We start from the raw sequence: 7,796 nt of genomic DNA on the forward strand, positions 1-7,796 counted from the left end.
AAAGACTGAATGTGGAGGGAATGGAAGAGGAAGGGAAGAGGGAAGCGGGCAAGGGGAAGAGGTAGGAGAAGAGGAGGAGAGGGAAGAGATGGATGAAGGGAGAGGAAAAATGGCAGAGGAAAGGGCGAGGGAAGAAAGGACGAAGGGAAACTGAGGGGAAGTGGGAAGGAAGAGGTGGAGGAAAAGTAAGGGGTGGAAGGAGAGAGAAAGAGAGAGAGAGAGAGAGAGAGAGAGAGAGAGAGAGGAGCGGAGGGATGGGAGGAGGAGAGAGGTGAGAGGTATTAGGAATCGTGTTATTTTTGGATTAACTAATGTGGAAGAGGTGAAGAGGGAAGAGGGAGGGAGGACGATGGGAGAGAGGGGAGGAAAGGGGAAGGGGAAGAGGGAGGGAAGCGAGGGGAAGAAGAAGGAAGGGGGAAGAAAGAGGGGAGAGGGAGGAAGAGAGAGGAGAGAGGGAGGGAGGAAGAGAAAGAACACTACACGCTCCCTTCCTTATCGATCCAGCAAAAGTAAACCATATTCTCGAGAAGTAATTAATCGTAAGCTTATTTATTTATTTCTTTATTTAACACTATAATCGATAATATTTCCAGCATCGTCACCCTCTAAAAATCCGTGTGCTCACCAGGGCTCGAACCTGGGACCTTCTGTGTGTTAGACAGATGTGATAACCGCTACACCATGAGCACGCTTCTTTCTGCACTCCGAGGATGGATTGAATTTTCCCCATTTCCGCCAGACGATTTTATAATGTTCAGGAGAGATTGTACAAGGGGGTTTGAGACAGATATTAGTAACCCCTTCACCTGCAAGAAAGAGAGAGAGAGAGAGAGAGAGAGAGAGAGAGAGAGAGAGGAACAGGAACGGACGTAGAGACAGACAGACAGTGAGACGGAGAAGAACATAGAACTGAGAATGAAATACGAAAAATAAGACGATGCAGGAAAGACAGAAGGATTACAAAAGACAGGATGAACAAAAGACAGGATGAGAGACAGGACAATCATCAGTGCGTGAAGGGTGGCCAAGAGACAGAGAGAGACAGGGTGAGGGAGAGACAGGGTGACGAATTACGGTGCAGTGGGAGGCCGTCACTGCCCCGTCCTTAGGGTGATGTCAGACAAGGTTAGGAGGAGGGTAGGAGACACAGAAGGCACAGACGGTGAAGAATATATAATGGCAGTAGGCAGTGGTTTGATGTAGAAAGGCAGGACTGACGGAAGACACAGACGGTAGTAGTAGTAGTAGTAGTAGTGGCAGTAGGAGTAGTAGTTGTAGTAGTGGTAGACGGTGGAACAAAAGATAGTGGTAGTAAAGAGAGATGTGGTGTAGGATGGTAGGCGCAGACGATGAAACATTTTAGTAGTAGTAGTAGTAGTAGCAGTAGTAGTAAAGGAGGGTACAATGAATGATGCTAAGACAGGTAGGCTATAAGGCACAAACGGTGAAGTAGAAGATAGTGGTAGTAATGAATGATTTTGTGTAGATTAAGAGGAAGACAGTACGGATACAAGAAGCAGACGGTGACACAGAAGACAGAGGGAATTAGGACAGATACAAGGCACAGAGGGTTACAGAGAAGAGAGTGGTAGTAGATGATGGCATGGTGAAGGAGGGTAGAACAGATACAAGATACATAAGGTGAAGCAGAAGAAAAAAACAGCAGAGAGGACAGAAGGGTGACCGCACTCAACCCTCCAACTACTGTAAAACCCGACTGAAGAAAATTGTGTCTTGTAAACTCGCCTGAAGGTAGCAAGAATAAAATGTCTGTCTGATGGAGTTATTATTGCCCATTGCCAACCCATCGCCCTACTGGGTAATGACACTTTTGCTGTTGACTGTATTTACATCATATACAGGGTGGTTAGAATATTGTGCCCTCCTGTCTTGGGTATCGTGGGTGAAACTTAATTTTCTAGTTTGAGAAGGCAGAGATTTTAGCTTCTTCGTGAAATCAATATTTTTTTTTTCTTTCACTCAAACTTGGCATAAAATTACCCTCCTTCCATCTTGAACACTGATTTGCAATAATTGATTAGTAGTAGAATATGATGCTAGTCATGAAGAAGTGCTATGGGAAGGGTGTAAAGTCGCTGTATTGTCTTTTCTTGCCACTGAACCTCGTGAAATAAGCTACAGAATGACAAAAATCTGGACCAAATTAAGGTGAAAGATGCATAGCCAACCACACAATCAGTCGACGTAAAAAAAAGGAAAAAACACAGACACCTTAAAGAATGAAAAGGGTTATGGGAAGTAGAATATGATGCAGGATAGACACTGGCAACGCTGATCCAGCCGTCCCCGCAACACATCAGAACTGAGAAGCGTAATATATGGACTACCCTGTATGAGATCCACTTCGAACTGTCCGGCTCCTATAACCCACTGTTTGCTGAATAAAGTGATTTGATGTTTGATGGAATAGGGTAAAGGGAATACATGCGACCATGAGAGAGTTAATGAAGGCAGTACTATCATTCAGGCTCCTATGACTCACTCTCACCTGAATTAAATCGTCTGATGCTAGCTCAGAGGGAGTTCTAGAGTTGTCCCGCCCATGACCGTGTTAATGAAGACAGCAAAAGAAAAAATAAAGGCTCTCTCGACTCATCTCCAGCTGAGTCAAATCGTCTGCTGTCAGCCCAAATACGATTACAGATTTATCCTGACTCTGAGGATGTTAATGGAGATATAGTTCATTCACCTTAACTTGGCCTAAATTTTCATTCTTTTGCAGCTTATTTCACGTAGCTCAGTGGCAGAAAAAGACAATACGGTGGCTGTACGTCCTTTCCGTCGTATTTCTTCGTGACTAGCATCATGTTCTAATATTAACCTCTTGTTATAACTCATCATTCAGGATGGAGCGATGGCAGTTTAAGGCTAATGTAACGTGAACAGAGTATAGTCCCATCATTCCTATGACTCAGTTCCGAAAGAATAAAAACGGTTTAGTGTTTGCCTAATATAATCCTAGAGATGTCCATACCATGAGAGGGTTAAACCGATGGCATCTGTTTTATGTTAGGTTGTGTACAGTATTAAAACCAACACCATTTTTTGTCTCTTCAACACTCCCAGGTCATCAACACGGCCTAATGTGTGGCAGGCCGACCATATGTTGTTGTTGTTGTTGAGAAAGGAGGGGGAGGAAGGGATGGAGTGAGAGAGGACTGGGAAGGGGGAATCGTGAATGGAGGTAGAGAGAGAGAGAGAGAGAGAGAGAGAGAGAGAGAGAGAGAGAGAGAGACATGAATGGTGAGGAAGAGGAAAGTGAGAGGGAGAGTTGTAAGGAGAGGGTAAGAAAGTATGAGGGAGGGGTATGGATGGGGTGGGGTAGAGGGAGGGTGAGGGAGGGCCCCCGTCAAAATCTTGACCCCTGACACTCCCGCCGAGTGCCACTTGGGGCCAGAGAGCCGGAGGAGGGGGGGTTGAGGGGGGAGGACAGGATGTGGTAATAAGAAGAATACCTGATAAAAATAATAATACAAATTATTAATATTCCTATTACGATTGTCATACCATTACCTTCGATACAGCATTGATGGTACTTAACTGACAGTAACATTGGTGATCTTTAAGTAAATGATAACTGAGTATAAATGTTACCAATAACTCTGACAAACACTCTTAGATCAAAGGGCTGACCAAGAACACGTATAATGGAATAAGAAAAGAAAACACATCGTACGCCATTTGGTATGATTAGGTCTTCTTTACTTGATTCTTGTTATCGCCACATTATATTAATCTGCTCAGGGTCAGTATCTCGTAATGGAGGCTGTTATTATTAACCCCTTTACCATGATGACCTACTTTAAAATGCTGTTCTTATTACCGATAGATTTTTCTTTTTTATCTTTGGAGGAGATCTATCTTCATGCTGGGGTTAGGGACAATCGCTATGAGTTCCCCCCCCCCTCTCTCTCTCTCTCTCCTTACGGGACCCCTATCGTAGTGAATGGTCAATAGGAAGAGAGACTACAGAAAAAGTATTACCCGTTTGGTGTTAAAGACGCACCACAGCGAATTCTGAACGCTGTTTACTTATCAGCCAAAAAAACGAATCAATATCACGTTCGTTAGGATAGGTTAGATTATATTATGTTAGATAATGTTAGTTTAGGCTATGTTAGATTAAGTTAGATCAGGTTGTGGTGTTAGAGAAGATTAGGCTGAGTTATTTTAGTTTAGGAATTTTCGCCTTATAACTGGTTAGGATAAACGTCAAACATTTACACAGATACAACACGGCCAAATGTACAGTTGGGAAAATGAGTTCACATAATATGCCGTCACTTCTGCTTTTTAGTTTCCTCTGATAAAATTCCTAATATATGAGACGCTTGGTATGGTTCTCTCTCTCTCTCTCTCTCTTAAATCATGCGTTAGGGAGAAGAGTGACGTAAATAATGTAAGCGTGAATAATGTGTCGGGAACAGAAGGTGAAATTTTGTCCATGAAAACAAGGACTGTAAATTTAACATAGTACCCACAATCCTCATTCTGTTTTGTTTTTGTTACTGCTGTGTGTGTGTGTGTGTGTGTGTGTTTTCGCTTGATCCTTGGACGTTTTTGCCTTTTGTTTTGTCCCTTTTTTTTCGTCAGCGCTTAAGGCAAAGAAAACGGGAAGTGCACACAAATATGAGCGCCAGACGAGGATCTTTTTGCACACGTGAATATCCGGGCACGAAAAAAAAAGAAAAAGAAAAGAAAGAAAGAAAAAAGGCGGAAGTGTGAAAATAAAAGGAGTGAAAAAAAGCACACAGACAGACACTAGGCTTCTTCTTATGAGCACGTAATGACGGCAAGAAAGGGTCGAATTCCTTAGGAGGCATATATAGAGATTCTGAGCCTCTTCAGTACGAGAACACCTTTGGACACTCTCTCTCTCTCTCTCTCTCTCTCTCTCTCTCTCTCAATCTTGCTGCAGCTATACTCCGTTCACTTTAACTAGGTATAAAATTACTATCTATCCATCATAAATATTTTGCAGCAATATTGACACTAGTATATGGTGCTAGTCACGAATAAGTGCAATGGAAAGGATGTAGAACCATAGTATTAGATTAGTCTGCCAATCATCTTCGGGAAATAAGCTACAAATGGACGAAAATCTCCACCTAGTTCAAATTAATGACCTTTTGACGATATTTTTCAGAATATTACAGTTCCCTGATAGTAATAAAGGGTTAATAAAGGCTATGTATAAATTTCGCAGTTCGAAAATAAAAATAAAAATAAATAGATAAACAGATAAATGACGAACTCGGACTGAAGGAGATAAGCAATTTTCCACCCATATAAACGAGAAGATAAAGCAGTTATTTATTATCAGAGACCATTATTGTTTCGTCCTATTTATCACTCTAATATTCACTCTAGTTTGACTGTGAATTGTTTGGTACATGTGTGAATAAAGATAAAAAAAATAATATGTTAGCGGTTCTTTACACAATTTAACCTCCTTATTATTTTTTTAAAGTTATTATCCGCTGCAACGAGATTATCTTATTTAGCTTAGTAGAGTGCCATAGAGTAAAAGAAGGTACTGAAGGCTCTCTCTAGTTCGAAAAGGCTATCCTGAGGTGAATAAATGTGTCCGCAAGTAAAATCGTCTGCAAGTATACTCGTCCGCAAATAAAATCGTCCGCAAGCAAAACCGTCCGCAAATAAAATCGTCCAGAAATAAAATCACCCTCAAGTAAAATTGTCCTCAAATAAAATCATCTTCGAATAAAGTCGTCCGCAGGTAAAATCGTCCGCAAATAAAATCGTCCACAAATAAAGTTGTCCGCAGATAAAATCGCCCGCAAATAAAATCGTCCACAAATAAAGTCGTCCGCCAATTAAGTCGTCCGCAAATAAAATCGTCCGCAGGTAAAATCGTCCGCAAATAGCAAGAATGAAATAAAGAAACACGTCGCTGGATTGAAGGGGTTCGGGTAATGGACAAGGAAAGCAATCAAATATTACCCCAGACTACGACACACAACTGTCTACTTTACAATTCAAGTCCCTAATTCAGCGCTATAGGCGGGGGTGACTGAAGGGGTTAATGTCAAGAAAATTTATGAATATGGACCGTGAAGAGTTAAAGGGGCAACAAAAAACGGAGGCGGGAGGAGGAGGAGGAGGGGGAACTCATCCAAAAGTTTCTTGCGCCTACTGTTTGTGTTTTGTTTTTGTCTCGTGGTGATGTAAGGAGGGCAATAATGGTCGTCTGCGCCTTCCCTCCACTTCAAAGGTGGGTTGGAGAGAGACGGGAAGGAAAGAGGAAAGGAGAGAGAAGGAAGTTGATGAGGTAGCGAGGTACAGGGAAAAACGAAAGAAAAAAAATGAGAGCTGATGGGGAGAGGTAGGAGGAAAACGAAAGAGGGGCAGACAAGAGGTATGACAGAAAAAGGGGAAATATAAAAACAGAAGAGAGAGAGAGAGAGAGAGAGAGAGAGAGAGAGAGAGAGAGGAGTATTAGTAAATTGCAACACCCACGCCTTATGGTTGATCCAAGAGTCGAACATTTGACTTTACCCTGTGACACGGATATCCGACCAATTATTCTTAAAATCGAATTACTTTATCCTTGCTTGGCCATCAACCCTATTAGCAAGTTTAGTTAAAATTAGATCAAAATTGAGTTAACCTTGCCTTGTGATCTTGACCTTTGAGCTGTTGTTCTCAAAATGGAGTCTGTTCAATCGTGCCTGATCTTCTTCCCTTTAAACACCGGTCCAAGTCGAATGAAAACTGCTTGAATTCCAGGGGTGAGCCTTTGACCTTGCCCTATGACCCTGGCCTTTGACTAATTGCTATCAAATTGTTCATCCTGCCTTACCCTCAGCCTGTCCACTTAGTTTGGTTTAAATCGTGTCAGAACTGTTTAATCTGACCTTGCTCTGTGACCTTTGCCTTTGACTGAGAGTTCTTACAATCGAATCATTTTGTCCCTGCCTTACCCTCAACCAGTCCACCACATATGGTCTGAATTGGATCGAAATGTTTATGCTGATCCTGACGTGTGACGATGACATTACTGTAAGCTTTATTCTGACTTTGTCCGTTGACTGGGTGTTCCTAAATCGAATTCCCTCGTCCTTGCCTTACTCTTAACCCTTCTATTAAGTTTGGTCTAAATCGGTCTTGCCGTATGACCTTGACCTCTGACCTACTCTTCTAAAAACCATAAGTCAACTTTTGGGAAGACCCTCAATTAAATTTGGTCTAAATAGGAAAAAAGCCTTTCTGTTATATTGTTCACACACACACACACACACACACACACACACACACACACACACACACACACACACACACACACACACACACACACGTAGAGTAAAATATTGCCCTCCTCCCGATTCGCATGCGCGGGTGTATGTCACTGCTGAATGACGGAACGAACTGCTGAAATGTTACAATTATTACCATAAATATAAAAGGTGTTCATTGGGAAAATACAGCTGTTTCGCCTGATCTGGACACGCTTGAAGAGGGTCCAAGCCAGGCAGAAATTGTTGTATTTTTTCAGTAAGCAACATTCCCATTATGTAAACGCAGTTCTTCATGAAAAATAATATATGAACGGGAGATGGGAGGTAAACTGAAGGAAGGAGGAAAGCGGTGAGAAGAGAAAGAAAATTGATCAGTGTAGAAACGCGGGATAAATAACATCAAATAAAATGAGAGAGGGAAGATGGAGAGAGAAGGGGAGGAAAGATAAACGTGAAAGGGAAAAAATGAAGGTTAATGAGCTATACAATTACAGTATAAAGGAAAACGAATACGAAAAA

At 41.9% G+C, this 7,796-nt stretch overlaps 1 non-coding gene across 1 annotated transcript; it reads right to left on the minus strand.

The window, feature by feature from the left end:
- Positions 1-616: 616 nt before the first annotated feature.
- TRNAV-AAC (transfer RNA valine (anticodon AAC)) lies at positions 617-689 on the minus strand. Its single transcript has one exon. It is a non-coding gene; the product is annotated as a tRNA-Val (tRNA).
- Positions 690-7,796: the final 7,107 nt, after the last annotated feature.

This window comes from Coenobita brevimanus, chromosome 61, assembly GCF_032717465.1.
Source record: "Coenobita brevimanus isolate Jiangsu-jjx chromosome 61, ASM3271746v2, whole genome shotgun sequence".
In the NCBI taxonomy this organism is placed as follows: Eukaryota; Metazoa; Arthropoda; class Malacostraca; order Decapoda; family Coenobitidae; genus Coenobita; species Coenobita brevimanus.